Below are 18,362 nucleotides of genomic sequence, written 5' to 3'. Positions count from 1 at the left end.
GTGAGAGAGGGAACACAAGCAGTCAGAGTGGGAGAGGGAGAAGCAGGCTCCTTGCTGAGCAGAGAGCCCGATGCGGGGCTCGATCCCAGGACCCTGGGATCATGACCCGAGCTGAAGGCAGACGCTTAACGACTGAGCCACCCAGGCGCCCCCAAACTTGTTATTTCTTATATTGTTGATTTTAGCCATTCTGATGGGTATGAGGTGGTATCTCACTGTAGTTTTGATTTTCATTTCCCTCATTAGTGATGTCGAGCATCCTTTTTGTGTCAGTCGGCCCTCTGTATGTCTTCTTTGGAAAAATGTCTATTCAGGTCCTCTACCCGTTTTTTAATTGGTTTGTTTGTTTTTTGTTTGTTTGTTTTTTTTTTTTTGGTATTGAGTCATAGAGGTTCTTTGTATCTTTTGCATATTGATCCTTTATCAGATACATCATTTTCAAATATCTTCTCCCATTCAGCAGGTTGTGTGTCATATTTTTGTGGTTTCCTTCACTGTGTAAAAGCTTATTATTTTGGTGTAATCCCAAACTTAATTTTTCTTTTGCTTCTCTTGCTTGAGGAGACAGGAAAATGTTTCTGTAGCCACTGTCAAAGAAATTACTGCCTATGTTTTCTTCTAGGAGCTTTATTGTTTCAGGTCTCACATTAGGTCTTTAATCCGTTTTGAGTTTACTTTGGTGTATGGCATAGTAAATAGTCCAGTTTCATTCTTTGGCATGTAGCTGACCAATTTTCCCAACACCATTTGTTGAAGAGACTGTCTTTTCCCCATTGTATATTCTTGTCTCTTTCGTTATAAATTAATTGAGCATAAAAACATGGATTTATCTCTGGGCTCTCTATTCTATTCCATTGATCTATGAGTCTAGTTTTGTGTTAGTATCATACTGTTTTGATTACTAGAGCTTTGTGGTATAACTTGAAATCTGGGATTGTGATACGCCCAGGTTTGTTCTCCTCGAGATTGCTTTGGACAGAAACTTACATTTTTAAAAATATCATATAAGAGAAAGATCATAACATGTATTTAAAATATAATATACACTGCATTAAATTTGTGTAAATAGTCCAAGATGTTACTACTTTTATTTATTTATTTTTTTAAAGATTTTATTTATTTGACAGAGAGAGAGACAGCAAGAGAGGGAACACAAGCAGGGGGAGTGGGAGAGGGAGAAGCAGGCCTCCTGCGAAGTAGAGAGCCCGATGTGGGGCTCGATCCCAGGACCCTGGGATCATGACCCAAGCCGAAGGGACACTCAATGACTGAGCCACCCAGGCGCCCCGTTACTACTTTTAAGTTTAGGAAACTTTTTCCTTATATTCCTATAAGATATGGCTATTATAGAGAAGATGAGTTACACAGCCTATATCAAAACCAAAGTTCTAGAAAAGAATTTCTAAGTATTTTATATGTACATATATGTATATAAATACAAACTCATATATGTGTTTTCCTTCTCATTAGTGATCTTAAGAAAAAATAATAGGGATATGTAGATTTAGTCATTGCTCTTAAAGCAATTTCAATTTTGTATAATTTGAAACTAGATTTTTTTCTATGAGATTAAAAAAAACCCCTAATGATTAGAGACATTTTAATCACAAACATACAATGGAATATTACTCAGCCATAAAAAAGGATTTACAACAACATGCATGAACCTTGAGAGTATAATGCTAGGTGAAATAAATCAGAGAAAGACAAGTACCATATGATTTCAATCCTGTGGAATTTGAGAAACAAACGAAAAAACAGATTCTTAAATACAGAGAATAAACTGGTGATTGCCAGAGGGGAGGTTTTGAGTGTGGGGTGGAGGCGTAGGTGGACTAGATAAAGGGATTGAGAGTACACATATCCTGATGAGCACTGAGTAATATGCATAATTGCTGAATTATTTTATTGTACACTTGAAACTAATATAACACTGTATGCCAATTATACTTCAATTAAAAAATGTGTTTCTAACTGACATATATAGTATAGTTAATTCCTATCGATTTTTATGTATATCATCTGTGTATAACCTGATATGACATATATTATTTAGGGTAATACATTTTCATGTCATCCTCTGCAACACTAATGTGCCTTGCATAGAGTCTATGCTTAATAAGAGCATTTAGAATTAAATTTGAGGGGATTCAAGTTATTTCCCATGTCTGATATCAAGATTTTCTTTTCTATGTAACTGTTTTTTCCTTTATAGGTTATATTTTCAAAACTTATTTTCCTGCTGTTTCTACATACAATTATTTTCTGTAAAATTTTCAAAACCAAGCAATACATCTTTATTTGTATTAATTTCTTATGTGATTCCATGTTTCTCTACATATCAACTACTCAAGTAATTTTTAACTTAGGTTAAAGTAAGATGCAATTTCTATGGCCTTGAAGATAAACGGTTTCTTAAAGTAAATACAAGAAGTCATTTAGTAGAATTTATAGTGATTCAGAAGCCCCATCACTTATATTGCCTTTCTTTTCTCTATAACCATTTTGAGTCCAATTCCAGTTATGGTCAAGTGTTACCAACTATCAAACAAGCACACTTAAAACAACAAAAAGATCTACTCCATTTCCCAAAGCCTGAGATATAGCTCAGCACAAGGGTTTTCACACTTAGCTCATTTCTATTTAAGTTTTGTAGGACCCTTACTAGTTTTAAAGTGTATAGATGATTTTTTACACTCATACATCTTGAGTGCTTCTTCATTAATGCTCATGAGTACTCTTTTCTCTTCATATATATATATATATATATATATATAATGTATATATATATCATCTGTTATGTCATTCTGTATTTATATGTTTATCTTCTTTAGATTTAGAACTTAGGAAAAAACAAAAACAAAAATGTGAACACGCCTGAAAGAACTGGTTGTGTTCCATAAACTGTAAGATGAGTGAACAAGTCATTCCTATACTTTACTGAGGTTCCCCTGCAGAGAGAATAGAGTTCAACCTCTTTGCATGCCTCAGAGGTTATATGTGACCCAACTCCAATACTGTGTGGTCACAGAGCATGACACACTGAGGCCAAACTTCCTAGATCAATTCCTAGTTCCTTCATTTAATAGCTGTGTTACCTGTGGCCAAGTTTTCACACCTATCTATAGGGCTGTCATTAAAGATTAATAAGGTAATTTTCACCATATGACTTTAAATTGATTTTTCAAATTACCTTAAAACATGTCATCATTTCAGCATCCATGCAATTCAGTTATTGATACAACCTAACCTACATGGAACAAAAGAAGACATCAGATGATGAAACAACAAAATGAAAAAACAGTAATTCAGAATTAGTCCAATACATACGTATGGTGAAAGATAAAAATAAATAAAATCAGTGGCCTATTAAATAGGATAGAAATTATTCAGTTTTTCTCATCATAGTCAAAATTGAAATCTTTTATATGAAACTCCAGGAAAATCATTGTTAGATGCTTAGAATGAATATATAAGACAAAGATATGGAGATGGAGTAAGATGGGGAAAAGGGGTGGAGAGAGAGATTCTAGAACAGAATCTCTAATGTATATTATGCTTTTACTTTCAAAATGTGCTAAAACAATCACTTTTTTTTTTAAAGATTTTATTTATTTATTTGACAGAGAGAGAGACAGCGAGAGCAGGAACACAAGCAGGGGGAGTGGGAGAGGGAGAAGCAGGCTTCCCGCGGAGCAGGGAGCCCGATGTGGGACTCCATCCCAGGACCCTGGGATCATGACCTGAGCCGAAGGCAGACGCTTAACGACTGAGCCACCCAAGCGCCCTAAAACAATCACTTTTTAGAAAGGTTTATCATATGCATTTTTCTAATGCCTATTTATTATGTTTCTCAGATAAGTATGTTCAAGATGTAGCTACTTTAATAAATTAAGATAAATCACTCTTTGAACAGTTGGATCTTTCGGTATTTATATTGCACCCAACTCTGGGGGATCTTAGTATTTCCCAATGCAAATTTGTCAAGGTAGGGGCCATTTTAAAACCTAATAACTGAAAAAGAGAAAAGGTAAATTTTGAAGAATTGAGCAAGTATTAAAATAAAAGTTGGCCAAAGATGGAGTGACCAACAACAGTATCAACATATAAACTTAAATATAAGATTCTGATATATTTGTGAATGTGATTATTCTGAAAGTATTAGGAGAAACTACAAAAGTTACCATCCCTTTGTAAGAACCAAGAAAAACAAAAGTACCTTGCAGATTACAATCAGAATATACAATGGAAATGTTTTTATACCTCTGTAGAATTTTGAACATGGGATGATACTCTCTCATCAGGTGGTAGCTTTCTTCTCTGTCAGCAGCAGACTTGACCTCCTACTTTAAACCCCCTCCTTGAAAAAGGGTCTTCAGGCCCATCTAGGGTAGTCTCTCTTTTGAGTAACTGAAAACCAATTGATTTGGTGTCCTAATTAGATATACAAACCCCCCTCACCTTCGTCACATAACACACATATTCACAGGAATGAAACCTGTCATGTCTACAACCATTCCTATGTCTAAATGGAGAAAATTATATACCAGGGATCAAGAATCATCAAGTTCAGTAAAAAAAAAAAAAAAAAGAATCATCAAGTCCGTCTCAGAATTTTGCCACTGTAAACTGCATGTGTGGTTTTAAACCTAAACAAAGAGTTGGATATACCAAAAGCAATTACAGAAAGTTTTGTGAAATGCAGGAGAGACGTATTCATCAAAATAATTGACAAAAACATTAAAGTATAATTTAAAGACATTAAATAGGTTTTCTTTAGTAGAATTTAGGGTGTCACCTTGAATGTAGTATTCAAAGTAAGTTTTTTTTAGATAATGGAAATTGATAAATTCATATATCAATGAGTCAATCACTCCCCTAAAGGGATAAAATGTTAAAATTCATATTGATGAATATTTTATCTTCTATTACTTATGTAATCAGTGTTCAAAAACAGCAATAATAAAACACTGTATAGCCTGGCTTCCCGCACATCTGTGTATTTAAGGAAATAAAATATTATGTTTTATTGTAAAATACTACATAATTATAATGGCTCTTTGAGTTAGATAAGTTGATATTTGATCTGTCAATGTTCTTCAAAATATTTCTTTCCAAAACAACCTTTTTTTTTTTTTTAAAAAGTTAGGTCTTATTTCAAATGTAAAAGTTATATATTTTTTTGTTTCTGAATTTTTGTATTTATAGTTTATTAATCAATATTGATGAAAATTTGAATGGGTGTCCTCAGGACTGATTTGAGAAGCATCAAATTGCCTTCTTGTTAGGAACTATTTCTCTGTGTGTATGTATTTTATTTTATTTTTTAAATTTTATTTTATTTTTATTTATTCATTTGAGACAGAGAGATACAGAGAGAGAGAGAGCATGAGCAGGGGGAAGTGCAGAGGCAGAGGGAGAAGCAGGCTCTCCTCTGAGCAGGGAGCCAGATGTGGGACTCAATCCCAGGACCCTGGGATCATGACCTGAGCAGAAGGCAGAGGCTTAACCATGTGAGCCACCCAGGCGCCCCAAGTGTGTGTATGTATTTTAAATAATTGACTAACCATTGGCTCTTTGAAGGTGTTACATAGAAAGGATAACACAACAACATTGTGTTTGATTAATCTGTTGCCTATCTCATATAAAAATTCTATGGAAAACTGCCCATCTTCCTTCTATACCCTGTGTCCTTCTCCATATTCTGATGAATGTTTGGAAAAATTGAATGAAGCTTTGCTCATCATTTCTGAGTGGTGGGCATGCATGGGTGGATGCTCTGCTTCAACCCTGCTATGACCCCACACCAAAGAAGTGCATTTGGAAGATTTGTAGAACGTGCTAACACATTTTTGACAAAAAAGAAAAGTAAAATGAAACAGGAGATTAATGAATTTATCTACTTACCTCTAAAAGTGTGACTTTGTTTTGGAAGCAACTAGATTGAATCAACTTAAAACTTCAAAAATGCTTTCTCGTGTTACCTGATCACAGATAGCAACCTTGCTCAGTGCTCTTTTGTATCATTACTTTTTAGATGGATCTGGCTCTTACTGCCACAGAACTCTTACCATAACCCATTTTTATCATTATTGTTGTCTATCTGCTTAGTTTTATAATTTTCTAGGGCCACTATTTTTGCATAGAAACATGCCAGATGAGAGAAAAAGATAAAAGTGTTATGATGATGGAAGAACAATGATAAAAAAAGCACAACTCTTTAAACAAAATCAAATGTATCCTACTTATAAACATATGTAAGTTTTTCCCCTCAGTATCCATATCTTAAGGGAAAGGAGTAATTAAGCAAATGTGCTTAAACATTTAGGAGCTTTATTAGTATTACTTCTTGGTTGTCAAGTAGAGTAGAATCCAGAAAACAAACCATATAAATGTATAGTTTTTGTGCATTCCTTTCCACTTTGAGGTAAGGCCACATATCATCATGGAAAGGGAATGAGCTTAGTTGTTGTTTGGTATTATCATCCAAGGGTTTCTGGGTTTTGACTTTGAAAGTGTTATTCATCTTAATATTGTTATTTTCATTGGAAAAGTAGAGATGGATCTTTATCTTGTACGGATGTTATGATTAAATTAGATAATATATATGGAAAACTATCCTGGTGCCTAGTTCATAGGTAGGTACTTCATGAATTATTATCATTCTTTACAGGTAATTTTATGGTGTCATAGTTGCTAGTCCACTGAGGTAACCCTGGAGTCCAGTAGACTTAATGTACATTCTAAGCATAAATCTTTATTCTCAATTTAGAGGGGGGTTTATACAGGCAGGAGTTATATTTTTCTTTATTTTATTAACATTTAGAAGGTATTGAAGAATAACCTTGTACAGTTATTAATGCACCTCTGAAAATGTGTGATCTGTTCCTAAGGAGCAATGCGTGTGCTCAGAGAACCCACTTGAACTTTGCTTTTCTCATTCATCAAGACAAGTCTGTACAGTCAAGTAACCTTTATGAGCTTGAGTTGGTGTTACTGGCAATCGGGGAAGGAGTATCATGGAACACTCTGGCCATTTCCTTCACTCTTTACTTCCCCCTGATGTAGTTTTGTATTGACGATGGTACAAGAACAGAAGTCCTATGGAATTCCTTCAGGCAAGAAGATTCTGAAATGTTAGGAGATGAGTTTCCTGTAGCTTCTTCAGAAGCTTCTTTCTTAATATCAGAGAAGAATTCCACTGAAGAGAGTCTAGTGAAGATAGAGCCAGTAATTTCTACATGTAAGTCAAAAGAAAAGAAGGAGTGAGGGAAGGAGGGGAAATGATGAAAAATAATAAAGAATAAGAGAAAACCTGATTAAAGAAAAATCACTGGACAGAGAATGGGATGGAAATTGGAAGTTTGGCAGGAAAGGAAAAGGAAAGAGGAAGAAAAACGAAGATGAGAGAAAAGAGAAAGGAAAGGAAAAGTAGGAAGGAAGTTGGTCTCTCCTCCTGTTGTATGTTTGCTAAGACAATGACCTGTGTGTCTGCTCCCAGAGTTCCATTTGTTTCCACCCCAGTGTTTATTTTGTTATCGTGGATAGTGAACAGAGAATGTAATTTTTCCACTATGTAATCTCTGATTTTCTGCTTTTCAACTCCACTCATTTTCCCCGTTTTTTTATTTTATTTTATTTTAAATAGTACTTGTGTTTGTATGGAGAGATGGCTGTTGTTAGGGGGAAGGGTACAAAGATGGAGGCATAAATTGGAGGCTGGAAGCCACGATTGTCTGTGTCTAGATGCAGCATCAGTGGACTTAAAGGGATGCATGATTCAACTAAATGACTAATACAGACTCCTGGCACTTGAGCCAGAAGATAAACAGAAGGAGATAATAATTGACTATGTTTCTGTCTTTTTTTTTTTTTTTCCTGTCTTAATTCTTTAGTCACTTTGTAGAGGTGAAACCAGGGTAAACCATTCCCTGAAGAATCTACTGGGCGAGTTCCCCTGTAGCTGCCAGGCAGAAATATAATTTTGAACAGTCTTAGAAATTAGGAGCATATTGATAATAATTCTCACTTGCACTTCTGGCTTTAGAAATTTCTAGATTTAACATAAATATTCAACACCCATTTCTACCTCCGTCAGCTGTCAGCTTCAACTCCTCTCATATCTTTAAAAGTTTAATAACTTAGATTTGTATAGCACTTAAGTGTTTTCAAGTCGATTTCAGAAATAAAATTTCTGAATAAATAAAATTTCATTCTCAAACAGTCCCTCAGATGTCAAAATTAATATCCCAGTTTTAGAGACAAAGGAACTGAAGCCCAGAGAGATTAACTGCCTTTTCCTGGGTCCATGGACAGGAACTGTCAGGGATATGATAACAATTCAACTTTTCTGATGCCTACATTAGTGAAATGAAAGCTATTTCTGTTTTGTTTTGCTTTTCATTTTATAACACAAGCATCTGTAAGGGGAAAAGCATGATCTGCCTAACCTCTCTCTTCCCTGTCACAGACCTTCCTAGGTTTATCAGTCCTACTACAAGTATGCCCATCAGTGCGTTGAGAGAAGAGATTTGTTCTCTATCATTCTACACAGAAGAGTTCAACTTATAGTAGCAACGTATGTTGGAAAAAGGACTCTGACCAGGAAGGGAACCTGGTAACAATTCCATTCATAATGGTATTACCTGGGATGTCCTCAGAGTAGTCAGAGATATTTAGAGCTGCAACTCACCAAAATCAGTATCCATTTTATATGATACTTCCCCATGTTTTACTCCTTCATGCATTCATTGACTATTCAGATAATAAATAACAACATAGCACTCTAGATTTCAGGAGCTTGCCACCCAATGACAAGATTTTTTTTTTCCTGAAAGAAAACTGAGACAGAAGGGAAAAAAATGTTTAAAAAGTAAAAGATAAGGAAAAAATTCATTATGTAACCATTACCCGTTCTTGGACTGTGGGACACTCCGCCTGCAAGAAATGGTTGAATTCTTACTCCAATTTGTAAGACATCCCTGCATGGTCCCTGTGGTCAAGGCTTTCTGGTGATGAATGGATCTGACTCTTACATGCTTGGGTAGTTAGGCTGTTTTTGTTAAATGATTCATTAAACCCAGTAAATCCAGAGAGAGGAGCTAGTTAGAGGAGGTACAGTATTTCAAGCAAGCTTGTTAAGCTCTTTCTTCACATAATGAGCAGAGTTTCAAAACTTTTGACTACACTGCCATTAGCAATAAAATACTTTTCTGAGATATGTATGGTTTGGCTTTCTGTTTCTGGAACATATTGCCTATAGATAGAGAAAACCTGCAAGGGCCGAGTTGTCACACATGTTTCATCATCTCAAGTGAATACATTTAGAGCATCAAAAATCATTCCTTATTCTGTTTTGCCAATTTCCCCTTTTTTTTAACTCATATAGTTGTTTGTAATTCATTGTGACAAAATGGTTTAGCTCTTCTTTTTTTTAAGAGTAAATGAGGATTACTTTATTTTTTTTAAGCTTTTATTTAAGTTCCAGTTAGCATACAGTGTGATGTTAGTTTCAGGTGTACAATATAGTGGTTCAGCCCTTCTGTACAACACCTGGTGCTCATCACAACAGGTGCACTCCTTTGTTCCTGTCACTTATTAGCCCCCCCACCACCTCCCTTCTTGTAACCATCAGTTGTCTAAAGTTATGAGTCTATTTCTTGGTTTGCCTCTCTCTTTAAAAAAAAGGTTTGCAAATATCCTTAATAAAGAATGATTGCTACCTTTTGAAAGGAGAAATGTATCCTCGGTTTCTGTATGTGCATACGTGTTTGTGTCTCTTTGTTACAGTAATTCATATCCCTATGAAATATAGGATAAACTTCAGCATAAAAGTTACATTTTGGAAATTATGTATATGTAATATATGTAATACATATTTTGGAAATTTTTGCATCATCACTAAGCATATTTAGAAAATACTGAACTAACAAATTGTGACATTGCCGAATCTAATTGAGTTTGGCTGGCTATTGTGACTTGGAATTTTACATATCACTCTACCACTGATTTAATCTAGGATTTTAGTAAAGTTAAGTGCAATTATAACTCTTGAGTTTTTCTGTTGACAGGTGAGGAAAATTGTCCACCAACATACCCCAAGGTTAGTCCTGTAGGTAATTTATTTCTTTTGATTATTATAATCTTTATTACATCTTCAATAAAATTATGTCTTCAAATATTTTTCATGTTTGTTATAATGGGCCTACTCTAATGAGATGCATACTGTCTTCTCTCATAGCCTATGTAGTTAATAATTTCAGAGAATAGGAAATATCTTGTTACCTTGACAGACTTTGTGTTAGTTGCAATACTGGGAGCCCCCGCTCCCTATGATATAAGATTTTGTACTTTGTGTATTTGGTCTTAGGTCTTACATAAAAAAAAAAAATGTTTTTGTATGTAATTGTTTCCATGATTCCCTTCTGAATTGAGGTATTCTCTACTGGTGCAGGACCTTGTGGCTAATAATAGCAAACTTGCTGATTGTTTCACACTCTAGGATTTATTCCTCTATTTAAATATTTACTCTGCTTCTTGCATTATTTTTGTTGTCCATTTATATAAATATATTTTTGTAATATCTGGAGAAATAAGAGATGCAATTCTTAGTCAATTTTAGGTCTCTTCTCCAAGCGACCTAGAAGTATTTTTCTTTCCTATTAATAATTCTGAAGTTTATTCATTGACAAAGTATTTTTCAGTTGAGCCCCCCCTCCCGTGACTTTTGTCAACCCCTGCCCTTTTGTATGCTATATTTATGCCCTCACTTTGTAATGTTCAGGAAATGAGTTGGGAATTATCTCTGTTGATGGTTATAGAAAGATGTCAACATAATTTTTACTTACCGTGCTTACGACCTTTCTCAATGCCAGTTAGCACTCCAGATGATTGTCTGATTGCCAGCATGCAACTGGTCTGAGGTCCAAACATTAGATTAGGGGTCAGGATACCTGGTTCTCATTATGTATCTAAGCACCTGTGTCTAGGACCAAAGAGCTATTCTGTGCACTATTTCCCTATATTTACAGGTATCTATAAAGGGTTTGGAAATAAGTGATTATGCAGTCTTAGAGTTGAAAGGATAAAGTATCTTCTAAGGAATACTTTCAGTTTATATGACTATTACTTCTGTCAAGAGAAAATTGAGGGAGCTTTGCTTGATAGGAATATTTTCTGAGAAAAAACTTTACAAATGGGGAGACATTAAACTCAAAGTGGTTGGAAATTCAGCTTTCAGGAGTTACGGCTCAGCTTAGAAAGAATGACCTCATGAGTCTCCTGAGAGACTAGGAGCTTCTCGCAGCCTAGCCTGGTCCCACGCTGGTGTGGATGGTCCTCTCACTGGTGTTGTGGATGCTTTGTGTCCCAGCCTTCTCTGTCCAGCAGACACAGTGCAGTGTTGGAAGAAGGAAGCCGGTATTCTGAAAGGTTTCTAGATGTCTCACTTCTAGTTCCCTGGTCCGGGAAAAGTAACTGCAGAGAAACTGCACCGTTCTCAAGAGTAAAGACACTAAGGGTGGGTTCAGCATGCTTCGGGGAGGTGAACAACAAAAAGACATCATGTACACACACACAGGCAAGGTAATTTGTGTGTGTGTGTGAGAGAGAGAGAGCGCGAGAGAGATGAGAGGAACATTTTACCAATTAACTCACTGAAATATGTCTCTTCTGGGACCACTCAAGAATGTGTTTTGGAACTTTATAGGTAATACTCTTAGATTAATTGTAACTCTGTACCAGTGGTCTTGGCAGCCACTTTGTTTTCCTTTGTTAAAGGTAGGTTTTACAAGCTTTTGATTTTACTACTTTGAACAGATTAACTTGTCTCCACTCACACTCAAGGGTCCCACATGTTATTCTTCCTGTGCATCAATACTTTGTGCTTCCAAGTAAGTACACTGTTTTCTCTTGTGATTGGTTACTGGAAACTTACCTTTATTTTCATTGCACAAGTTGATGTGTGTAGCTGATTAGTTAGGAAGCTATACAATCATGCTGACAGGAAGAAAGCTTAAGTTTTCTTTAAGGTCAGAATTAGCATTTTGGGGAAATTGGGACAGTTTCAAGTTTGGGTTATGTGACTTTTTGTGTTTGGTCTAGGAGTATATTCAAACTGCAGCTCCCCTTTCGGTTTTTATTTCACATCTCCTACATAAGAGATCTATGAGAAAAAAGTGAAGAAGAAAAGAATATTACTTGCCACTGATTATATACCTTAAGGCAATTCTCTTAAAGTTGCAAGCTCCCAGAATGCAGTATGGACAGAACAGAAGAATAGCATGTGCAACCTTATGGCTTAAAAGCTCAAATACCCAAAGTTTTAGCTCCTGAAAAATAAGGAAAGTGAATATTAACAGTCAATTTCTACTCTTTGCAATTGTCATATCAATTACCATGTAAAACACCGAAATTTCAATGAAACCAGTATGCAGATAAAGCCTCTCCATGCACAAATGGTTTCAAAATAGGAACTTCTGTCAGTAGAAAACAATTATTTCAATCAGTCCCAAATCTTTAATCTCTCATATCACTTTTGTATGCTGATTTTTTCTTAATGCTTGGTTTCATCTCAGCAATAAAATTAGGATAAGATCCTTTATAGTTGCTGATTTAGATAGGGAAAATGAGTCAAAAGTGTATTTCTCTTAGGAAACAGGTAAGCCAAAGATTTGTAAAGGATGTTTCCAGGTTTCAGAGTTAGAGGATAGGGATGATACTACATAATATTTGAAAATGAGTCTTTATGGGGTTAAAAATTTTTTTAAACAGAACTAGTTGCACAAAAGGGAAAGACAATGTGAGGACATTTTGATTCTGTCTTTAAATTTATCATGGTATCTGTGGAGGACTTTAGGCTTGTTGAAAACTAGAGATTGTGGGGACAAAGTGGCTACGTTAAGGCAGGCAGAAATGTTTCAAGAGCAATGAAGATGTTAAGTGTTATAAGAGTTTGTAATTGTGTTTTTGAGATGTGGGCAAGGAAGGCTGGACGATGAAGTCAGAGAGCCTTGCCATCTTTGTCTGGACCTTGAAGATAGAGCCTGAGTTAATTACAACCCCATGTTTGGGAGACTCATGCAAGAAGCCCTCTCATATACATGTGTCTGTTATGGACTGAATGTTGTGTCCACCCAAGATCCATATGTTGAAGACCCACACCCTAACGTGGACACAGAGGTAGGGCCTTTGGGAAATGAATAGGATAGGATGAGGTCATGAGGGTGGGGCCCTCGTGAATGGGATTAGTAACCTTATCAGTCATGAGAGAGCTTGCTTCCACTTTGTTCTCTGCAGTGTGAGGGTGCAACTGAAAGTCAGACCCAGAAGAGGGCTCTCACCCTAACCTGACCATTCTGGCCCTCTGATCTTAGGCTTCAAGCCGCCAGAACTATGAGAAGTAAATTTCTGTTTTTTGTAAGACACCTAGTCCATGGTACTTTGTTACAGTAGCCTAAAGGGACTAAGACATTGTCCTTCTAATTTCTTTACATATGAAAGCTTAAGAAAAATATTAACAAGATTAGCAAGCAATTCCATTCATTCCAGAGTCTACTTATTACTTGAACTCCCACTGAAACCAAGTAATTTGGACATTTAAGTGTTTTTTTCCCATTCCTTTTGAAAAATGTTAACTTTCAGTGTTTGTTTGGAAAAATTTTTAATCTGAAGTCCAATGAAGAATAAAAAATATATAAAAGAAAACGCAGGAAAAGATAATCTAGAGAAATACAAATTAAAACCACACTGAGGTATCAGCGTATACCTATCAATATCACGTAAATAAAAATGGTGACAAGAGCAAATGCTGGATCTCTCATGCACTGATGCTGGGAATGCAAAATGATGCAGCCACTCTGGAAAATAGTTTAGCAATTTCTTAAACTATACACTTACCACATAACCCAGCAATTGCATTTAGGCACTTACTTCAAAGAAATTAAAATTTATATTCTTAAAAAACCTGTGCAAAAATGTTCATGCAGTTTCATTCATAATAGACCAAAACTGGAAACACCCCAGATGCCCCTCAGTAGGAGAGTGTTTTAACAAAGCTGTCATACACCCATACCATGAAATAGTCCTTAGCAGTAAAAAGGAATGAGCTGTTGATAAATGCAACAACTTAAATGAAACACCAGGGAAAAATTCTGAGTGAAAAAAAAAATCTCAATAGTATATGATTTCATGTATATAGCATTCTTAAAATGACAACTTAAAATACAAATGGACACCAGATTAGTGGTTGCCAAAGGTTAGGAACAGGGCTCAGGTTGGGGAGAGGAAGGTGGATGTGGCCATAAGAGGGGAACCCCTGGGATTTTTGCGGGGGCTAAGACTCTTCCAGATCTTGGCTGGATCAATGCTAATACCCTAGTTGTGATGTTGCACTGTGGTTTTACAAGATACAACCCTTCAGAAAAACAGGGTAAAGCATCTACAGAATCTATTATTTCTTACAAATGCATGAATATACAATTATCTCAAAATAAAAGCCACTTTGAAATGATAAATAAAACAAGACAAGCAATGAATAGAATTCTGTGCAAACATTCTGATTTTTAAAATATCAACAAATTCAGTTTTTTATAAACACTCTTTGTAGGTCAAACATGTATAAGATGTTGTTGCTTCCTCCTCTCTCATCCTATCCCATCCCCTTAAAAAGGGCTGTCTAATTTCTAATACAAATCTGTAGACTAAATGCAACTGTCCCAATGATGACAGATTGTGTTCCAAATCCCACTTCATATACTCTAATTCCTGCAGGCCCCAGGTAAGGGTCATGCTTCTCCACTGGAGGCCGCAGGGCTCCTTATCTTTTGAGTTGCCCTATCTCTTGACAACATTGATGCTTTTGCTACCCCATCTTTTTTTGGGGGGCGGGGGAGCCATTTGCTCCACTTGTCTCTAAAAGCTACTTTCTTCTATCTCTACTTCTCAGCCATCTCTACTTCTCAAGGAATAGTCACCCTGGGTGACTTTTTTTAAGGTTAAGCAATAGATAATTCGTTGAGTGGACTGATCTCTCAAGGGTACTGTGTAATGTCACCAAAGCTCACTTTGTACATTGGTTTTTAGGAATCGAAAGTAAGCTGTATGCTTGTTTGTGATGCAGGAGTATGATCTTTGAGCTTGAGTTTTATTTTTGGAATTTTTTAAAAACCTGCTTTTCTAATGAGGATAGTTTGCAACATTGTGTCCTTCTGCTTAGCTAAACTACTTTGGACCTCCACAAATGGTAAGATTCTCTTGAACTCTTCTGTTTCAGGATAAACTCTTTGACCTGTCACACACACACAAAAAGAGTAAATTCAGCAAGGGCAAGTCTCTTGTTCAGAATTACCGGATACTCAGCAGGTGCTCATTAAATATATGACTGAGTATATATGTATGAATTATCTGTCTTTCTCCAAGTTCTTTGCTATAACCTGATGTCTGAAGCATTAGCTATTCCAGCTCCAGGCTTTCCTTAGTAAATTTGTGGTCTCTGTATGAGTTATACTGACATGTTTTTAGTTCAAAAGGAAGTTATAAAGTCTTTATTAATAAAAACATCTATCCACTTGTATCTGATTACTGATAAACTGTGATACCAGCTATCAATAAACCATAATCTGTGATTAAAATCACATACCAGCTCACTAAAATTCACAATCTTTATCAAAGTTTATTTAATAAAGCAGAGATAAGTGCAAGTCACATAACTTGTTAGGAAAATTGTATCTAGGTTGTGTTTCTTGTGGTTTTGCATCTGTTATACTGCATCATCTTTTTAAAATCTCCCTAAAAGCATGTCTCTAATTTTCACAGAAGGATATGATTACAAGTGCTTCCCATTTTACATGTGAACATTCTGAACTTATTCAGAAAAGTTTTCTTAAGAGGCAGTCACAAGGATAAAGGTCACCAGGACAGAGATCTTTCTTGACATGATGAAACCTTCCCATCACCCACAAATACACACACACACACACATATGTATAAGCACACACCTCATACCTTCACATACTACTCAATGGAATGAAGCCTTGTAAAATATTTAAATGGTATAAAGCTGGATGGGATTTGAATGGAGGGAAAACATAATTTAAAATTCTGGATGCTATTACTCAATCTCTTACTCTACAAACACTTCTTTTTGCTGCATTTTCCCTTAGAAAACGTTGAGCCTCTTTAGAACATTAGGAAGAATCCTGTTCATCTGCCTTTCCACAATTGTAAAATACCACCAAAGTGTATTCTGAAAGGTATGATTAATTTTTCTCCTGTTTTGTTTCTTTGTAATATAAATTTGTAAAAGCCTTGAGATTTATCATAGTGGCGAGCTAAGCTATTGGAAATGATCTAAGTACAGCAAACAGCTGACATTTGTTACTCTCTGACTCTGGGCCATGTATATTCTAACACAACAGTGTTATTAGATAGGCACGTTATCTGCCTTTTGTAGTTGAGGAATTTCAGGCGTTGAGAGTTTAACGGAGCTGGTACGTGATTAGCTCTGTTCAAACCCAGTCAGTCTTACTCAGGTGATAGCAATCTTGGCTGGTGATTGCATTATAGGCAAGGAAAACATGGCATGAAAATAGCCCCCTTCCGTTCCCCTTGATGAAGAAGAGTGGATGGAATACTTGATGTTCCTTAGATACTGATGTAATTGCTGGCAGCAGTGTTGGCTGTGGGTTGAGAAAGCAGGTGGTGGGAATACCAGCTCCTGGAAGCCTGTTTCTCACACAGACTTTTGATCTGATAGCTGTTCATGGTCTGCCTCTTGGTCCACACACCTGCCCCGCTGAGGCACTGAATTTGTCTAGGTTCTGCGATAGGCACAGAGAATGATATTGGTACTTATGTGTGCTCTAGAGATTGCTGGTGGAAAAATTCAGAAGTAAAGTGGAAAATAAACATTCATTTTCTCAGGGATAGTCAGGTATGAATATCCAAACATCACAGATTTGGATCCAAGGGAAACAACCTAGAGAATATTACTAGTTTCTTGGAATTGTTGAGTATAGCTCAATGACCATGGGTCCATGGGCACCAGAAGGAAATCAGCTGCAGGCACTGATGGTGGGACTATGTCTGGGTCCAGTGGTCCCCTGAGTGCTGTATCTGAACCAGGCTTGTGATGTCTTATTCTCTGTCCCTGATAACATACAATTTAAGAACATACCTGGTATTCTTAAATGATGAGGCCTTGTAATAACTATTCTTCAGTGCTCATGATTTCAGGCTCAGGTTCTGTAAGAAAGGAAGATCTGTAAAGCTCTGGGGGTCCTTGAGGTCAGGTAGGGTATCATGGAAGTCAAAACTAGTTTCCAAATAATAATAAAATATTATTTGGCTCTTTCATTCTCTCTTCTTCGTGAGAATATAATTAAGTTTTTCAGAAACTACATGGCAGGTGATATTGCAACAAATCAAATGCAGAAGTTGGGGGTGCCTGGGTGGCTCAGTCGGTTAAGCATCTCTGCCTTCAGCTCAGGTCCTAATCCCAGCATCCTGGGATCGAGTCCCGTGTCCTGGGATTGAGTCCCATGTAGGGCTCCCTGCTCAGCAGGGAGCCTCCTTCTCCCTCTCCAGCTCACCCCCGCCCCACTTGTGTTCCCTCTCTCACTGTCTCTCTCTGTCAAATAAATAAAATCTTTTTTAAAAAAATGCAGAAGCTTATGGGAGAATCTAGCTGACCTTAGAGGGATTTACCAAAATGTAAAATAATGACTCAATCTACAGTATGTATTTTTGGAAAATATGGCTATTTTTTCATAAAAAAAATTACTTATGTTAACACATTCTTATTGTTATATTAAATTAAGTTTTTTAAAGATTTTATTTATTTATTTGACAGAGAGAGACACAGCGAGAGAAGGAACACAAGCAGGGGGAGTGGGAGAGGGAGAAGCAGGCTTCCTGCTGAGCAGGGAGCCCGATGCGGGGCTCGATCCCAGGACCCTGGGATCATGACCTGAGCCAAAGGCAGACGCTTAATGACTGAGCCACCCATTCGCCCCTAGATTAAATATTTTTAAATATCTGTTAATTCTAATACAATAAATATTGATAAATATAAGCCACACAAGAAGAAGCCCATTTGGGTCCTCAATCAACTTTAAGAGTATAAAGGCGTCTTTAGAATTGCCGACACTTAGAAGACCTGACCAAGTTTTCTTAGAATAGTTGCTTGCTGCTTTTGTTTTATTTTTTGACATCATGACTATGTTATTACTTTAGGGTGTTGAACCAGCTTAAAAGTCGAGGGGCAGAAAGGACTATAGTAAATAATAGTATTTTTGAGAATTTTTTGATCATTAACAAAAGACACCTTTGTGATGGCAATGAGAATTAAGTGACCATTGAACTGA

This window comes from Mirounga angustirostris, unplaced genomic scaffold, assembly GCF_029215605.1.
Source record: "Mirounga angustirostris isolate CCGP_5_RB_7025 unplaced genomic scaffold, mMirAng1.0.hap1 SCAF_14, whole genome shotgun sequence".
NCBI lineage: Eukaryota > Metazoa > Chordata > Mammalia > Carnivora > Phocidae > Mirounga > Mirounga angustirostris.
The sequence above is the reverse complement of the archived record's forward strand: the minus strand, read 5'-3'. Positions refer to the sequence as shown.